Genomic DNA, 19,421 nt, shown 5'->3' on the forward strand with positions numbered 1-19,421 from the left:
GTGCGACGGTCCATTTTGAATCATTCTTTCTTAGTGTTAAATTTAGTGCATAAATGAAGGGAAATAGACATATTTTGTTACCTTTGAGATAGATGTATCAGTCCTCGTCTTAACATTAGATCCAACCCCCGATTTCTAAGCATGTAGCAAGCTAACGAGGCACAAACACTATTGTTGACTCTTACAACAATTCGACGATCCAAGACAAAATTAAATCATATCAGTATCACCATAACTTACAGTCTATTCTAAAACGTTCTATCATACAATACCTGCATAATCTCGTTCACTTATATGATTTCATTTTTTTTTTTTCCTTTTCCATATTTCTTAAACTCCCCTGAGTAGCAAGATTTTTTTTTAGTCTTAAAACTAAAAGTAGCAGCTAATACCTTACCCTTGCTCTTGTCCTTAAACATCATCAAGCCCGTAATCCTCACCAAAATATGTGTCAACTAATCCATTTGCCATATTTCTGAGGTCTTCATTTTCATGAAACTGGAATCGTTCCATGGCTTCAATGCCATCTTCACTTTCTACAAGCTTCGGACCCTGGCCATTGGGCGTTCCTCTCAAAACCTATAAAACAGAAATTCAAACATTCAGATATTGGAAATAAATACACCAGGGCTCTGAACCCAGGGGCTTGGAATCAGGTCAAGCAGTTTCAAAATGATTGTCATGCACAAGGAAACTAATACTTTAGGGTTCGTTTGACATTGCTGTGTTTTTCTGTTTTTTGTTTTTTTTGTTTTTTAAAAGTATATGATATATGTCCCATAATGAATCAAAAATTATTTAAACTTGTTAAAATCATGATATTTTGAAAACTGACAACAGAAAAGTGGAAACACCTTTTTCTTATTTCCTGCTTTTGGTTTTTGGTTTTCAAAAAAACAGAAAACTGAAAACCAAAAATGATGCCAAACAAGCCCTTAAAATTATATAGGAATTGCTGGAATTCACATTTAGCTGACAATATAGAATGCGAGGCATCCAAACAAAATTAAGTTGTTGCTTGATGCCACTAATTACTCTCCAAGACATAATAAATTAGTGATAGAATGAAATGTAAAAGAAAGTAAAAATCAGCAACACATGTCACATAAATCCGACAATAACCAAATTAGAGAGCTCACCAGCTCTATAAATTGCAGACCCAATCTCGCAGCCTCTACATCGGCAGATCGGACAAGCTCAATGAAACCAGGAAGACATCCTCTGCTAACTAATGAAACCAAGTGCTCCACAATCAGACTCGGTTTACCAGAACCTTCTGTTGGGGCCACACATGTATTACCAAGGACATAAGCTACCTCTTTCCTTACATCAAATGGTGCAGTTGAAAGAAGACGCAATAGCAATGGTACTGCCTCACTGTTATAAACTAATTTTTTGTGTTCAATGGAACCTGCAGCAATATTAGAGAGCATCCATGCTGCCTCCTACAAGAATACAAAACTTGATTAGAATCACTTATGTGATTAAATCAATTTTCCTGAAAGTCAATCTTAATATATTATACCCAACAGTTTCTTACAACTAATACCAACAGTTTCTTACAACTAATCACCACATCATCACTCTCTCTCCTGTAATCCTAGGTTGTGTGCAAACAGTAAGTGATCTTTCTAAAATGGAGGTAGTACAAAGTATTTCTTTAGGCTTTCCACCTTTTTAGTGAAAGATTACTACGAAAAACACTTCGTAAAAAGGAGCATGACTGGTTCTTGTTTCTCCATTTCTCCTAAAAAATGGAAAGAGAAGAGATAAAATAATAGAGGACCAGCAGTCCTACAAGTACTACAAACTAGTTAACAAAACAGATCCTGAAAAGGCCCCTCAATGGGATAACCTATTTGAGACCGAGAGTATGCAGATATAGAAACCAAAAAACTTAATGATACTATTTTACTAAAAAAATATAAATTTGGTTTTATATAACTAAATATTGATTGGATGCACAGACTTAGGTATACAGATTTTATACTTGGCTAGAAAATAAAGAGATTGAAGAACCTTGGTTATTCAAAAGGTAGCATCCCCTTAAAATACTGGGAATACCCTTATGTTCTAAAAATAAGTAGTTTCAATGTCGACATTTATTTGAGAAAATCTTGGCTCATAACATTGTCCTCCATGTTAATCTCCTATGGAGTCATCTCTCAACTATCCAGTCAAATTACAAAGGGGGCATTTGATTCACAAAGGGAAAAGAGAATGACATAGAGAATGGAATAGAGAAAAAATCCCTATATCATCTTATGTTGTTTGGTTTACATAAAAAAGAAAGGGAAACCCATGTAACTCCCACCACTCTGTTCCCCTTTGCTTCACTCTATGGTCAGCACCATCAACATCCCTCACCTTCCCCCATGTTGTTGCTGTTCCCGCTGCCACTGCCCCTCCTCATGTCGCCGCCACCTCTGCTCTACTTCTCCCCCCTCTTTCGCTCTCTTCTTGCTGGTGCCCCTTATTCACTCATTCTCTCCTCCATTATCTTTGTCTTTTTTAATTCAGTTTTTATGTAACTTTCTTAATGATTAGGGTTGTTTTAAGATAGGTGATAAGTGGTATGGTTTTAAAAAGTTCAAGTTGGCTTTGTGGTGGATTTCGGTGGTGGGGTGGTTTACGGTGGTTAGGTGGGGTTCAAGTGGACGTTGGGGGGTGGTATTGTGGGGGTCGGAGTGGGTCTTTGGTGGTGGGTGGGTGGTATCAAGGAGGTTGGGTGGTTAGGCGGGGTTGTGACGGATGGAGAGAAAGCAAAGGTGGTTGGAGAGACAATACTTGGTGGTTGTGAGGCAGCAAGGTGGTGTAATGAGATGGTAAGGTTGGTTAAATTGATAGTTAGGGTTAGTTGAGTAAGAGGAGTTTGGGGGTGAGGATTATTCCTTTTTTTGGTGGGGTGGGATGTAGGGAGGGGGGGGGGGGGGGGGGTGGGGATAACGGTTGAGGGAAGTGGGGTAACTAAACGCCCCCTAAACTCTATGAAAATTTTTATAAAGATACATAAGTAAATTTGTCAATGAGGTAAACCATCTAAACGGAGAGTAAGCTCAGTTGATTAGCTTCCCTCCCGGTTCCATCCTAGGATTATTCTCATCACCCGCCCTTTAGGTGTCCAAAAAAAAAAACACTTGGTCACACCCTTTGTGCCTAGAACACCTGAACTTATTTTCATGTTCATATGTGGACTAATGCTTCCCTTTAAGCCATTTTTGTCTTACTTGAGTAAGAGGCATTTGGGGGTGAGGATGATTCCATTTTTTTCTTTTGGGGAGGGGGGGCGGGGATCATGGTAGAGGGAAGTGGGGTAACTAAAATGCCCCCTTAAACTCCATGAAAATTTTTATAAAGATATTTAAGTATATTTGTCAATAAGGTAAACCATCTAAACGGAGAGTGAGGGGTAGCTCAGTTGGTTAGAGCTTCATCCCCGGTTCCATCCTAGGATCGATTCTCATCACCCACCCTAACACTTGGTCACACCCTTTGTGCCTAGAACACCTGAACTAACTTATTTTCATGTTCATATGTGGACTAATGCTTCCCCCTAAGCCATTTTGTCTTTGTTGCAAGACGGATGTACTTTGAATTAAATGGGTCCAGCAGTATGATTTCAAAAATAAATAAATACATACTGAAAGCCTGCATTTGTCAAGAAAGTCACTTTATTGACAAGAGAATAGCCTTTGGATGCAATGTTTGCTTTGACAATATCAGACATGCATGTAAATTTTCAACAGCTAACATAAGAAAGCTTCATGCCCTAGGGTAATAGGGGTCAGCAGGCATGAGGAGATTGCCCCAATGAAGTGAGGTTAGTTTAGCGAAAATATTCGTGTTAAAAGGTGGTTGCATGTCTTCTCTATGACGCTTTAAAAATGCGTCGTCTAGCAAAATAAATATTAGGTAACTTTTTAATTATATCAGGCTACTTTTGATAATTTATTGTAACTTTACAGCTGATTTAAAATGCTAGTTACACACTTACACACCTGGTTTAATTAAAGGTTTGCCTTTTCTTTAACCCTCCACCACTGGCAGTCATCACACCCAGCTTGATCATAATACCAACCAGCTAACACAAGAAAAGAATAGCAACTACAAAAATTCCCAATTCTATGAAGAAATTCTAGAGACCAAGGGTGTAACTGACCATCGAACAGAGAAATTCACCAAGCCCCATTTCCATTATGATTAATGGCAAAATAAACATATATAAAGAATATTTTTAAATAAAATAAAAAACAATTACAACACCACAATTCCCAAAGGAATACTAACTACAAAAAATTTAAAGAAAAAACACTACAAGAGGGACTAATACTTAAAAGTAAAATGCAAACCTTTTTAAGTACGCGGTGTTCACTCCCAAGGCATTTAGAAAGAGCAGCAATTACTTTATCTGCAGACAGGCTCAAAGATAAACATGTACTTCACTTTAAAAAAGGAGTTGACTAAGTAGGGAAGGGGGGCTCTTTTTAATGGGAACTAAGTCAATTAACATGATACTAACCTGTAACTTCACTTCCAGAAATAAGAACTGTAGAGGCTATGGTTGCATCACCAGCAACAAGATTACCCAAACTTCTCAACACCTAAAAATTATTTGTATTAGTATACACCTAGGGGATCTCTAACAAGATGACCACTAATTATAATATATAAAACACCCAATTACCCTACACTAAGAATTTATTTAGCTAATTCCAAAATGAATCATCATGTAAATACCGGTATTAGCAATTGCAAACTGTTTGATGTTGCCAATCTTTCCACGAGAAGATGAACAAGACTGCTCTTCACTATCATACTCGAAGCAACATCTGTAAGGGCAGTAAGATACACAGCCACCCAAGCGACTTAGTTGCCAGTTCCTCGTCTCTGAGTACAAAATATAATTTAGATATTAGGACCAGTACTAGAAAAAATCTAGTCTTGTTCTTCAAATGTTTTCTTTACAATAGTAATGATACGCAGACAAAAAAGGGAAAATCCCCGAGCAGTGTTTTTAAGAAGTATTTAAGAATAGTATAAAATAGGTGAGCTACAATCCACGTCTACTATAAAAGCAAGCAATTGGACCACCATAATCCAGATGCAAAACTCTTTAGGTTTTACATCCGTCTTGGCCTCCAATCATATGAACAAGAACACATTTTATGTAGACCATGCAAAAGCTGACCAGTATAAAAATGTAAATAGAGGTTTCCCACTTGAAACAAATACCACTGCAGCTCTAGCCTTAAACCCTAGGTTTTAAATGGGTGTGCCAGCTCTCCACATTTTGCACTTCAACTGATCAGTAATACCCTAACACCACTACTAGTAGTATAACCACAACCAAACACCTTCTATTACCTTTGCTCCTGACAAGACCAGATCACAACTTAATGTATACTAAAACAACTTTATCATTATGTCCAACTTGGCACTCCCTCCATTCCAAAGAATAAGAGCACACTTTGATTGTGCATGAAGATTAGGAATAGTGAATAGAGAGATAAAAGCATGAGAGTGTGGGGCTGGTGAATGAGAAATGGGATGGAAGGAGAGAGTTGAATTGAAATAGAGACAAGATATTTTTTCGGACACCTATATAAAGCAGGTGTGAATTATATTTGTTTTTTGTATCTGTGTGTGTGGGTGGGGGAGAGGAGGGGGATAGAGGAAGTATTAATTTCAAGGATCCTCGAAAAAATTGATAAATTGTTGCAAGTCTTCAAAATGAACCTGTTCGGTACAGATCTGCATTAGTTCGTGGTATGGCCGTTCAATTCTGAACTTCCACAACTAGCTATGGGATTCTACTTCTACTTGTTACTAATAAAGTGTGCATCTGATATGTCAGGCTAAACAGAATAAAGTGCCTTGGGATAAGGATGAGGTACACTTGGGCACTTGGCCAAAACCTAATTTAATTGACCTTATTCCAACCTCCAGATAACCCAAAAAATTCATTTCTCATCATGATTACGTATTTCTGTGTATATATGCTCTGCAAATTACCCCATTAGTAATCTGCAAGTCAATCACAAAGGGATTGAAGAACATGAGCCCAGTGCAATGTAAATGCTATCTCTTACCTCTAAGGTTGCCTTGAAATAAGACCATCATGTTAAATAGAAGCTCCAGCATCTTTTAGCAAATTAGCAGTAGGTTTTCTAAGTTAACCTATATACAGTGAAACAAACTAATTACATTTATAAAGCCCTGCCATAGGGAAGGAAAGAATACATGAAGAACAGCCAAGGAGAAAAGAATAATATTGGGAAGGAAAAAACACTGTAGCATGCAATGAAATACGCTGCAGGAAAAGTGTTCTCTAGTTTATATCACAACATAATATTAGTAGCAAAACAACGGATCCCCAACCCTCCCACCCCTCTGTTTGAGGAGAGAAGATACAATTTTGTCTTATACCAAATATTTTGCAGATTGGTCAAAGCAACAGACTACAGTGCAAGGTTCTGAATTATTCTGCAAAATTTTGTCTTATACCTAATATTTTGCAGATTGGACTACAGTCCAGATCATTAATAACTTGTAACAAGAAAATACATTCATGAAACTGTGCAAGATCCTCACAAGCAAGAATCAGTATAAATATATGCTAATATTGCAAAAATTGAAGTATCGCCATGAATTGTTGCCATAGAACATCCATCCAGTGACTCCTATTAAAATCAATATAGCCAGTGCAAACATTCCAAGAAAAAGAGCATGGTGCATCAGCACAAACATAATATCCAATAAATCTTTATCCCACTGATCAGTAACAGACAAAAATGGAACCACGTGCGTGAGAGTACAGTATTCATCATGGGAGGAGAATACTATGCCATAGCATCAGCCACGCAGAAAACAAGTGCATAATATAAACCGGCTAACAGCCAAACACTACATCTATCAACCTATCAGCATACAAGGGCCAAGAGGAAGAGACCTTGCACTTCAGAAAGGCCAAGAAACCAGAACCTACAAGTAATATGTTATGCTGTTGATATATCTGAATGGTTTATTACTACAACCACCTTACCTCCTCGAGAATAAGGTAGAATATCAGTATAGTTCCTACAGAAGAATATATTAAGAAAATCCCTTACGATTTTTTCAAGTGCCGGATAATTGCATCAAGTACACCATCCATCTTGATAAGTTCCACTGCAGCTCTGGGATTTGGACCCTACATTTTATCAAACTGTAAATAACTTAACACTGATACCAACAAAGCAATTAAAGAAAAACAGATGAAAAACTGACAAAAGCAGGACAGCTGTCAGAAGTGAACCACCATTGTATCTAATGATTCAGAAAAGGCGAAATACTATTGATTCATAATTAGCTTTAGAATAATAATAGGAAATTGAGTACAAAGGGCTTGTTCTCTTCAGCTTATTTTCAGTTCAGTTCAGTTCAGCTCCAATCAGTTCAGTTCAGTTCTTAATTTCTTTCTCATAAAATATTCAGTTCAGTTCAAAGTCACAAAAAGTAAACGCACAATGCACCTACGGATACTTGGACCACTATAAAGTTTGTTATAAAAATAATCTTATATTTTCACAAAGTTGAACTAACTAATAATAACTTTTTTGATTGGAATTACAATAGGCACCATAAACTAAATCAACTTCATAAATTAACTGACTTCATTCTTATAAAACAGTCATTCAACTTTAGATATATAACTGGATGATCAAAAGACAGCTTGAAGTTCAAGATAAGGAGGCTAGCGTTAGACATTATAATTTAATGTTTTATGATTCAGTTTTCAATCCTAGCCTCAGGGCACAATCTCATTTTACTGTAGTATACTTCCTCCCTTCATACCATGGGGCATAATGTTTGTGTAATAGACCGTGCCAAACTCCCAGTGGTCCATATCTACTCCAGAAGAAGACTAAGGTGAGTGGCACTCACAACAACACACTGGCTGCAGGTCACGAGGGTAATCATCACCCAGAGAATGATGAGAATGAACAGCTTGAGAAAGAGACAAACTCAGCAGCCAATTTGGGAATCCTTTTGGCATCTTTTTGCTTCGGTTGTATATATATATATAAAAAAAAAAAAAAAAAAAAAAAAAAAAAAAGGGGGAGGAAAATGAGTGAAGGCGGGCATTGTATTGAGTGGAATCTTGGGGTGCGGTTAGCTAAACTCACTGTGGAGCTTGATAGGCTAAAACTATCATTATAAAAAACCTTGTTATGTGAATGAAAGCTGCCATCTTTTCTCTCTAAATTTCCTGTTTTATTGATTTGCTTGCTTGAGTGTGACTGTAATTGCTTGAATCCATTACAGTCTGCAAATGATATTGTGTTGATTGGTGAGGCAAAAGAAGGCATGGTAAGCAGGTCAGAATTGTGGAGACAAACTTTGGAGCCTCAAGGCTTTAAGCTTATCAGAAGTAGGACAGAATATTTGGAGTGTAAGTTTAGTGGACTTAGAAGTACAAGAGACTAGGAAGATCTCCTTGGATGGGAGTTTTGACCAAGGTTCTGAATTATTCCGCTATCTAGGATCGTTTAATTAAAAAAGATAGGAGATTGACTGGACATGTTAATTATAAAACTGAAGCGGGATGGATCAAGTGTAAGAATGCTATTGAATTCATATGTGATTCTAGCATGCCCAATAAATTGAAGGGAGATTCTACTGCACGACAATTAAATCTGCCCCATCATATGGTATAGAGTATTAGCTGTGAAACACGTTTACATTCATAAGATGTATGGGCGGAGATGTGTGGTCATACTAAAAAGGATAGACAATTCGATGGAGGAATGATATAATTTAGGAAGATAATAGTGTAACACTTGTTGAGTATAAGATGAGAGAGAATTGCTTAAATTGGTTTGGTCGTGTAAGATGGAGACCGGGAGATGCACCGATACAGGGCTTGAAGAATGGCAAAATGATGAAATTGTGAGGGGTAAAAGAAGACCAAAGAAAAATAGAAGAAAGTTATTGAGAGTAATATGAGTTTATCGAAAATTGAGGAAAATATGGCATTCAATTTTTTATTTATATATTTATTTTTTTTTTTTTACAACATGTCATTCAAATTGGAAGTAGATAATATGTGATGACATGACTTGCCGTTTTTCATATACTTACTTTTTCTTTCAAAATCCTAGTATTTTACTAACTTTGCAATCTCACTCATATTTTATTTATTCTCTTTCATTTTCTTAACAGTCTACTTATCACTATATAAAAGGAAAGAAGACCTAAACCAATAAGCACATAAAATTTGAAAAAAAAAAAAAAAAAAAAAAAAAAAGAAAAAGAAAACAAGACAAATAGATAAATTCAAAGTAAAGATCATAGAAAAAGAGGCTTATTTCCCAATTGTTCTTTACATTTCACCTTCATACTCTGTTTTCACAATTCATGTTCTTTATATTTAAAATGTACTTTTATTGTGTATTATGTTATTGTACGTTTTTTTTTTTTTAAATTATGAATTGTATGTTCTTTTAATTTTTTTGCAGGAGTATGTTCTTTTAGAAATAAAGATGAGTTATGTTATTTGCATTGATACTCATCAGTCATCATGCACCTAGGTGTAGGATATAATTTGCATCAATTCCCTATCTTGTTTGACTTGTTATGTGACTTAACCTTATGTTTCAACCAGTGTCACCAGTCAGAATGCACCCTCAGGTCTTAAGTTCCAATTTCCACTCTGTTCTAATCAAGGTAGAAGGAAACAATCAGACTAGTGAAGAGAAGAAAACTTGAAACTAAAAGAAACGCAAGGATGAATGATTGAAGGTGAGATATAATGAAGTAAACACCGGGGGAGAGAGAGAGAGCAGGATAGATAAAAAAGAGAGAGAGAATAAAACTTAATTAGAAATTGACATTACTGGATATCCAATTCTTATTAACATATCTTACGAGAATAAGATGATGGTATTCTCTATCGAGCAACATGGGGGTTACTACATTACTAGAACGGCTTTATTGTTTAATCTAAAAATTGATTTTATGCAAAGATTGGTGGACCATTCTCGCCTCACTCCTCAGTCAAAGCCTATGCCTCCACATAACCTAGGTGTAACTGTGAGTTTCTGATATTTAGTGTACACAGCCTCAGGTATGCACTTAAACTTTAAGCCCAGAGGATAAACTGGTGGTAGGTGGTGGTTTTATACTGATAAGAATAGGGTGGAAGAGTCCGGCTAACTCTGAGAGTAATTTGATTTCATGCTAACAAAAGATACCTTGGAACTGCCAATCAAAACCAATTGGCATTCTATGGGGAATTTACGAAACTAAGAGTTAACAAAAAGATACCTAGGAACTGCCAGTCAAAACCAATTGGCATTCTAGTAGGAATTCATGAAACTAAGAGTTCAAGAGATAATTTTTCCTTAGCAGGGGTTCGAAAGCCGAGCTACCTCTCCATTTATATTGATGTCGCATGGATGTCCCATGGACTAAAAAAGAAGAGTGGTGGGGATTGCATGAATATTAGCATATGGCATAGTTAAGGAAGTGAGGAGTTGCCATGCACTGTGGTGCCTAGACTTAAAAATATGAGGAGTGGGGTGATTGGATTGATTCGCAATTTAATTACAGGATGACAAGGTTCTGGGAATGAGGAGAGCCAGGAAGTCAGGTACTATGGAAGGGTCAATGCATGGAGAAGAGATCTGTGTTTGTCTGAAAACTTTCTTTAAATCCAATAGAAAATTTTCATTTTTCCCAAGTTTTAAATAATCATGGACATTGATAAAGATGCAAAGACAAGAAATAGAAACCATATATGTGTCAGAGAGGCACATTATATGTACACATAAAAAAGAATAGGGATCATTTAGTGCACAAATCTCTACTTTTCTTGTCTTTACAGATCTTAAAACCAGCTGAGATGACATCAGAACTAATAATGTATAACTTTTTCAAGAGATATACTTAAAGCAATACATGATAGTACAACCAGGAAACTGGAAGCTCTAACTTTATCCCTTATTTCAGTTTGCAAGTTTATCCCTAAGCAATACGTGTCTATCAATGATGTCATCATGCCAGCAATGGCTTGTTTTAGTATTAGTTATATACTTTTATTTTCTTTAAACAATCAATTCAGCCAATACAGCTTGAAAGAAAGGAATAATTGACAATAACAAAGAGCAGAATAGAATTGATTGGTATCTAAATCAGTACAGTCCCTTTTCGAGGCCAGCAATAGAATTAAAGAGCAGAATACAATCACAAACTTATTCGGAGAAACAATACATTGATATAATAGAATTCTTCAACATGAAATACACATTACCTTGATAAGATTTGACAGTGCCCAAGCTGCTGTTCTTACTGTCGATCCCTTGTCTAGAAGAATCATTCTGGCAAGAGGTAACAATGCTCCTTGTGAGAGCAAAACATTTCTAAGATCCTCTCCTTCACCCGCAACATTACCTAATGCCCATGCACACTGCTCAGCTACTGGCAAAGAGCTCTTCTCTTCAGAGCAAAAGGCAGAAAAAGGTAATTAGTAGGTAATACTAACTCCACATTTGCTATCAGGCAGCTGAGTCATTCAAGGATTCAACCCCTATATTGGCTCAAACACAACAACATAACTGCTTAGAATTCCTTTAAAAATGAAATTTTGAAATAGAAGCAGCAGAAATTTTGATTCGCACGAACTAAAAAAAAAAACTTTTCCCTTAGGGCCTACTGGGTATCATGTGACTTTTTGGTTATTGATCTTTGGTTTTGATATTAGAAAAGTTGCATTATATAAACTTTACAATGACCTTTATAATAGTAATGCTAATATCAGTCATGTTAATTTGAAATGGACAATAGAAATCTAAATACCACTTTTTACTTTGATTTTGGGTTTTTTTTTTTTAAAAAAAAAAAAAAAAAAAAAAAAAAAAAAAAAAAAAAACCTAATAACCCTAAATCTGTAATGATAACAAACATACCCTTGGCATTCTAGGTAAATTGAAGTGAGAATAAACTTCACTATTATAAAGATTCTCGATATGTCCTCAACAATTATCTTGATGAATGACTTTGTTTAGGTGATTTGAATGCATAACCCCAGCAATAAATTCCTAAAGCTTAAAAAGGTGCCTTGCACACAACCAAGAAAAAATTTATACTAATATTTAATAACAGAAATACGAAGGAAATGTAGAGTGCCGAGTGTCATTTTTGTTTTTCAATTTTTTTTTTTTTAATATATGCCTTTTCATCCTAATGTTCACTTTATTCCCAAATGACACTTCCTCTTAAATTTCTTCCCAAACAATTAATTTCTTCTTTCAAAATTCATATGAAAGCTAACTTTTATGCAATAATTCTTTAATCAACCCTTCACTAAAAAACATCTGATCAAAAAGTTTAAGCCGTGCACTTGGGCTAAATACTAGTTTTTATGAAAAGCTAGAAAATGGAAGGACATAAAAGTGATAGCAATCCTACGATTAGACTTAAGAGCCATAAAGAGAAAAAGATTGACTTTTGTAGAGTAGTTAGGCATTTGGCCAGACAACCCACCCTCCTCCACCTTTCCCTCCTCTTCAGGGGATCAGATCCACATATGTCACTGCTTATTATAAGTTACGTAACCTTAAGAGCATCATGCTTGCCCCATAGACTCGTGTTAGTTACTATTTTCACATACATCTTTCATCTGTTATGGTGTAATTAATTATTTATAATGCAAATATTCTGCTGACGCTTTCAAACTGTAAAGCAGGTACATGGGCTCTTTAAACAATAACTAAGAACTGCACACAAACAATTCTACTTTTCCATCAGTATGCCAATTTTGCAATTTATACTTAAACTTTGGAGCAACCAAATCCATTTCAAAATACTTCAGCTATTGGGCATTAACTATCAAAAGGTAAAAGAATCCTAACTCATAAACACAAATAAATAAATGAATAAATAATTAAATAAGAAATTGAAATTCATTTGTTTCATTTTCTAACCTCCAAGATGTGCAATAAGCAATGGGAGTGCAGGAAGCAAAGATTTTATCTCTTCTGGTAGTCCTGCGGCAATGTTTGTGAGACACCAAGCTGCCTCAAGCAACTGTAACACAACAAGGATGAAAAACCTCAACATCGTTGACTGAGAAATGAGCTACTGGGTGAGAATAAGAAAAATAAGAAAACCTTTCATTAATCCATCCTTATCAAAGTACACCACTGATAATCCTTCATTTTCAAATAAAAATTAATTTTGAAAAAGAAAGAAAATTCTGTACATGGAAATGGAATCTTACCCTTTAAGAAGAACAAAAAAAATGGACGGGGATTACCTAATTACTCAATCACTTGATTCCCCCTCCCTAAACCTATGTTCAAGCTAGATAGAGGTACAACTATGAGCAACTTGCACGAGTATGACTGAATGTATGTCAGGAAACGGTCCAAATGTCACAAAGTTCAGACACAAGGCAAAAAAGGCTGTTCTCCTAACGTATTCCAAATAGCAAGGTACTTTAACAGTGAAGGTCTGACATTAAAATTGCATGTGTACATTTTGGATTGATTTGTGAGTTAGTTCTTGTTGTATTTCTGAATTCAAACACATTTGTGAGCATACATTGTATTATTTTCTCCTTGTCTCTTTCTATTAGAGTACATTTAATCAACTACAAATATATAGGTCATAATGTTTAAAGTGCCTAGAGAATTGATAAAGTGCCTAGAGAATTGATAAAGTGCCAAGTAAGGATTTCATATCCTCACCGGGAGAAATGTTGAACATATGCATTCTAACACATGGATAATTTCATAGAACTTTAATTAATATATAAAACCAAGATGCTGCAACATTAACTCTTAAAGTTAATCCCTTGTTTTTCTCAGATGTTCTCCAGAACCACAAACAGTTTGCAAATAGACCAACAACAAAAAATTCATTGATTTAGAAGGTGCATGTCACTCACGTAAGACCTAGCAACCAACTACAATTCCTAATGCCCTATGAAATACATATAGTAGTATTCTAGTCTTTCTTGTTTCCTTCTTTTGAGAAATTTTCACTGGTAGTAAAACAAAAAATTAAAAATTAAAAAAATAAAATAAAAATAAAAAATAGAGAGAAAAAAAGTCAATATTACATATGACCTTGTATTCCTAAAAGAGGTTGTCCCCATTAATATCCTATATTAACATTGTTTGTTAATATAGTGGCATTCTCGTAAATAATAGTACTTCTCTCTCACCCCACTCCCATGGCTTTCCCCTCCCACAGCCACTCAATTTTGTCTCTTCTACCCTTCCATGGCCACTATTCCTTCTCTCTCCTCCCCTCCCATAGCCTTGTCGACCGACCACCATCGCAAGTCTAAACCGGCCGGCCGGCCAAAAAAAAGATACCCTAGTAGGTTATATGTAAAGCGGGCCCTTACTAACCCCTTAGGGAAAGGGTGGTGCTCACGGAGGTGTGACAGTCGTCTAGTGATACTAATGGTTGTGCAGGTGGTGGTAGTGGTCGATTGGTGGTGGTAGTGGACAATTAAAGGTCGTACTGTGGTCAAATGGTTGTGCTAGTAGTTGTGCGATGGTCGGATGATGGTATAAGTGGTGGTGCGGAAGTAGAAGGTGGTGCCAGTGGGTGGTTCAGTGGTGATAGAGGAGAGAGAGGGGGGCATTTGCTTAAGAATTTACCAAAAAACCCTTGATATTAACAAGTTATGTTAATATAGGATATTAACTTGTATTTTCTCATTCTTAAAATACTTTAGTCAATATTTCTGTTAGGAAGTTGCCCTTTTGGTTAACAATGGTTCCCTTATTATAATTTAAAAGCCAAAATAATAATGAGACGAAACCACATACAATTTTGATTGTCATTCTCACAACCACTATACCTCCATATAAGCCATCAATCTCCCGCGAAAAACAACCAACCCTTAATCCAACCTGAGGTCCGTGGACAACCATCATTCTCAAACCCTTTACATTCCTACCCACCACCATCAACATAACCCGAAGCAAGCTTCAAAAAACACTATCATAATTACACATCCCCTTCTAGGCATCCACTAACACTCCCATGTGTGCCTAAGTCCAAACACCACCCACAACGGCCACAAGTTCCCGAAGAACCCCCTATTACTCCTCGATGAACTGAAGTAGTGGTCGGATTCGATCACAAAAACTCAGATCTTAAACTTTAAATATTGAGAGGGCAGTATTGAAAATGTAGCTGCATGGTAGTTGAAGATAATGAGACTGATCTTAAGGTACATGCAAACGGATGAGTTTCAAAGAGATTTGCTAAGTGAGAAAGATAGGGAAAGAGAGGAAAAATTGGAGAAAAGGAGATGGATAATTAAAGAGTGGGCATGAACGCATGATTAGTATTCATAAAGGAAGACGGGTTTCACAAAAAAGATGGAATGTTGATCTGGTATTTGGATGCGTTAAATTAGAATAAGATTTATTTAATTTTTTGATAAATGAATTAGAATATGATCCGAGTAGGCAAAAGCTAATTTAGGGGGGTTTACGTAATTTTAACCATTCTCTTATTAACCACTAGTGGATCTACATTAGAGCTAGGGGGCAAGTGCTACCCCTAAAAAAAAAATTAAAAAAATTAAAAAATAAATAAATAAATAAATAAATAATTAAAGAAGAAGAATAAGAATTTTACAAAAATAAAATTATGAACCAAGTTAATCTATAGTAGACTATTCACCACCATCTTGCCTTAAGATAGTGGGCCACTAGTTTTATTAAAAGTAATGTGCTTAAAAGTGAAGTTTAATTATTGTAATTCAACTTATAGCATGTTAATATATAGCATAATATACCAAGATATTATGATCTAGAATAACTAAATTGTGCAAGGGAGGAGGTGGCAAGGTGCCTAAGATGGAATATGTTTATTTGATAAAAAAAAAAGGCCATTGCGGTAGATATTCCACACAGTTAAGTATAAGAGGGGGATTTGGGGGAGGGGGGGGGGGGGACAAAGAGATAGAAGTAACAATAACTTTGAATGAGAAGTAGGAAAACCAGGGGCATGCTATTGTGTGTAACTCTGCGTGTAAACAGGGGCAAAGAATTCAAATAACACAAATCAAAAGAGAAATCAGTCAGACCTGCTCATCTGGAGAACCAAATGAAAGGCACTGCACAAGAACTGGTATTGCTCCAGCTTGAAGCGCCACATCAACAGGGGGGAACTCCGATTTAGACAATAGACGTCTTAGCTCACGTAAAGCACTGACCCTCTTCTTTTGTGCACCCTTTCCCCTAATATTAAGGACAAACGAGTACAAACTATTTAGTATGAAAATACCTAAAACTTCCATCAATGCAAGGGAAGAAAAACATCAAGAGCACGGAAGCAATCAATTTGGTGCTTACAAAGAAACAATTCGAGAGTGTTCAATTGTCCAAAATGAAGGGACAGATAAATCCATAAACCAGACATTTGTAGCAGACAGCTTACAAAGATTTTATCATTGATAATAATTATTTACAAAAGCCCCTTCATCCAGAACATGCATATATACAAATAAAAAAATACCAGGAAACTTGACGGAAATTTTTTTATATTTCCCAGAAAGTATAAAAAGTCATCATTGTACTACAAAAACAAAGGCAGCCTTTTTTTTTCTTTTTTTTTGAAGTTAAGGCTCACTCTCTGCACGGATTAACTAAATTATACTTTTAAGGGTCTGTTCTGATTTACTGAACTGAGCTAAGCTGAACTAAACTTAGCTTAGTTGAGTTGAACTGAATATTTTATGAGAGAAGGAAATTAAGAACTTAACTTAACTTAACTTATTGAAGCTGAGCTGAACTGAAAATAAGCTAAAGAGAACAGGCCCTAAGTGATGATGTCAAACTAATATCAAAAGTAATCTTTGTAAGTTATTTAATCAAAATATAAAAACAGATATTGATTATCCAAAATGGCAAAATTTGACTAAAAAACTCAAATGCGACCAATAATTATTGTAAAATATTTTATTGCTAAGAACTTTGAAACTAAGGTAACACAGAAAAGTCAATACATCAATGTGTTTTGGTGTAGCATAAGCATCTGTAATTGGAAGGTAATGTCACCCTGACTCACCCATCAATTAGTCAGGTTCATTTGGGTTAGCAAAATTCTAATGATAAATGCAATAAAGCAAGAGGTCGGAAGGGGAAACACTTGTTAAATTATATATGAAAAATTAGTTTAAAGGGTAAAGGAACAATGTGGACCATAAACTAGACAAATGACACCGATTAATACATTGAGTAGTTGAATATGGAGGATGGAATTTAATAATTAAAATCTCTCCAATTCTCCCCATGCCAAAACTTTAAAACCCCACCTTTAAATCCCTCCTATGTGAGCTAGGTACACATAATGACATACATACTCCTTGTCATGTTTACCCTTCACTCTATATCAGCAATATGGATAGCCTTGTTGTTTCCCTTTTACTCCCCCCCCCCCCCCACACACACACACACAAATAAAGATGATGAAGACTATTCATATTCATTAAATTTTCATTTTCAAATGTGATATGTTATAAAGTTGCAACACTATAGAACATATATGGATTTGTCGTGCCTCCCCCCCCCCCCCCCCTGCTCCTTCCCAACAAAGAATTTGGACTGTAGTGCAACATAATCCCAATGAAGATTATAGTAGGTCCAACTAACAGCTCACACTTTGCAAACCACTTATGTTTGAAAGCAATAATTTGTTAATTCAGATTATACACCAATATGAACTAAAATGCACAAAAACATCTTAACAGTAACAAAATGGTTTTGCAAATTGAGCTTATTCATATGTAGAATTGACACTACAAATCTAGCAAAAAATATGTAATTTAAAAAAGAAGTTGTAAGGTTGAAGAAAACAAGTGCAGGACACCAAAGACTGGAGTTGATAGATTGAGAAGAATGCTACAAGACATTGTCATGAAGCTCTATTATCCACAAAATGAGGATAACTAGCTACCGAGGATATGCAGTTCCTGCATATACAATACCTTTGGAAGTGTAAAATCCTACACTGAATCAAAACACATAGGCAAACAACACCAACGTCACAATAATTCATCCAACAAACATACACAATAATCACAATTATATTGAAAAGAAACCATCAGTATAAACAGACATACTGATAAGAAATAGCAGTTTTCAATTCTTCAACAGCTGCAGAAGTCTGAGCTTCCAGAATTGACTGCTCCTCATCAAGCATCATTTCGGTATCCGGCTCGCTGCCATCATCATCACCACCAACCGCCACTCTGCAAAGCCGCTTCGTTCTAACAAGTGCCTCCCTCCTTTGTTTAGCAACAGCAACTGCATTCTGCCGTCTTCTTTGTGCAGCCAAATTCCCAACTAAAAGAAAGACCACAAAATTAGCAAATTTTATATAATACTGATTAACAATTTTTTGGGTTAATGAAAGCAAGAACAAAGAATCAACATTCCAACTGAAGTGGGGAATAAATTGAATTTTAAAAATACCCAATAAAATTTAAATAATTGAAATTTTGAGCCATAACAATTTGTAACAATAACTCCAAAATATTTAGGTACATAAATTATGGGGCATTGAAATCATAGTTAAACCCTTTAAAAATTTCAGTAGGAGGAAATTAATCAATCAAAAAGTTCGAAATTCCTTAACATTGTACCTAATTGAATCAATATCAACAAAATAAAGTTATGTAATTGATGATAAACGCAAAAGACAAATAATATGATAAATTAACAATCAAAATATATTAAATTTTAAATAATGGAAGGGTTTAAGAGGATATAATTTGCCTGAAGATTAAATGGGGTCCCTTTTCTGAGGAGCGAAACTGCTATCTGTCATTTTGCATAAAACTGCTCTTGAACTTGATTGAAAGAGTACTGCGAGAGGACCTCTTTAGGCCTTATTTGGTTGGGACTCTTGGGAGGTAGTAGGAGGAAAACTACGTATTCCTTTTTTTTTTTTTTTTTTTTTTTTTGTAAGGTAAGGAAAAGGAAATAATTAGGACCCCTCCTCACGAGGGGCGATCCTAAAGCATTTGAGTTGAGAATGGGGTATAAAGTCGAAGAGGTACAAAAAGAAATATCTAATTTGTCGGTGACAAGATGCCCAACATTTGCAATCCAATCTGCTGCTCTATTTGCTTCTCTGTAGACATGCCAGAGTTCCTAATGGGGGAATTTGCGAAGTAGGATCTTGATATCTTCTATAATGTGATCAATTTGCCATGGGGTCGACCAAATACCGTTTACTGCGTTGACAACTAGGAGGCTGTCCCCTTCAATGTGAAGATTTTGTATTCCTTGTTGGAGGGCGAGGATGATACCCTTGTGGAGACCAAAAGGTTCAGCTACAAAGACGTTGGTGGTTCCCAAGTTGAAAGCTTGTGCTGCAATGGGTGTACCTTCACTGTCTCTGATGATGAC

At 35.8% G+C, this 19,421-nt stretch overlaps 1 pseudogene across 1 annotated transcript; it reads right to left on the reverse strand.

Moving 5' to 3' along the window:
- Positions 1-54: 54 nt before the first annotated feature.
- Positions 55-18,837, reverse strand: LOC145572344 (importin subunit alpha-9-like; annotated as a pseudogene). The gene is made up of 11 exons (XR_014096795.1): positions 18,786-18,837; positions 18,131-18,353; positions 16,094-16,247; positions 12,963-13,065; positions 11,291-11,475; positions 7,110-7,189; positions 4,738-4,887; positions 4,520-4,601; positions 4,350-4,408; positions 1,140-1,445; positions 55-579 (listed from the first exon to the last, which is right to left on the reverse strand). The product of XR_014096795.1 is annotated as an importin subunit alpha-9-like (transcript).
- Between the last annotated feature and the right edge of the window lie 584 nt (positions 18,838-19,421).

This window comes from Chenopodium album, chromosome 12 (assembly GCF_948465745.1).
Source record: "Chenopodium album chromosome 12, dcCheAlbu1.1, whole genome shotgun sequence".
NCBI lineage: Eukaryota > Viridiplantae > Streptophyta > Magnoliopsida > Caryophyllales > Amaranthaceae > Chenopodium > Chenopodium album.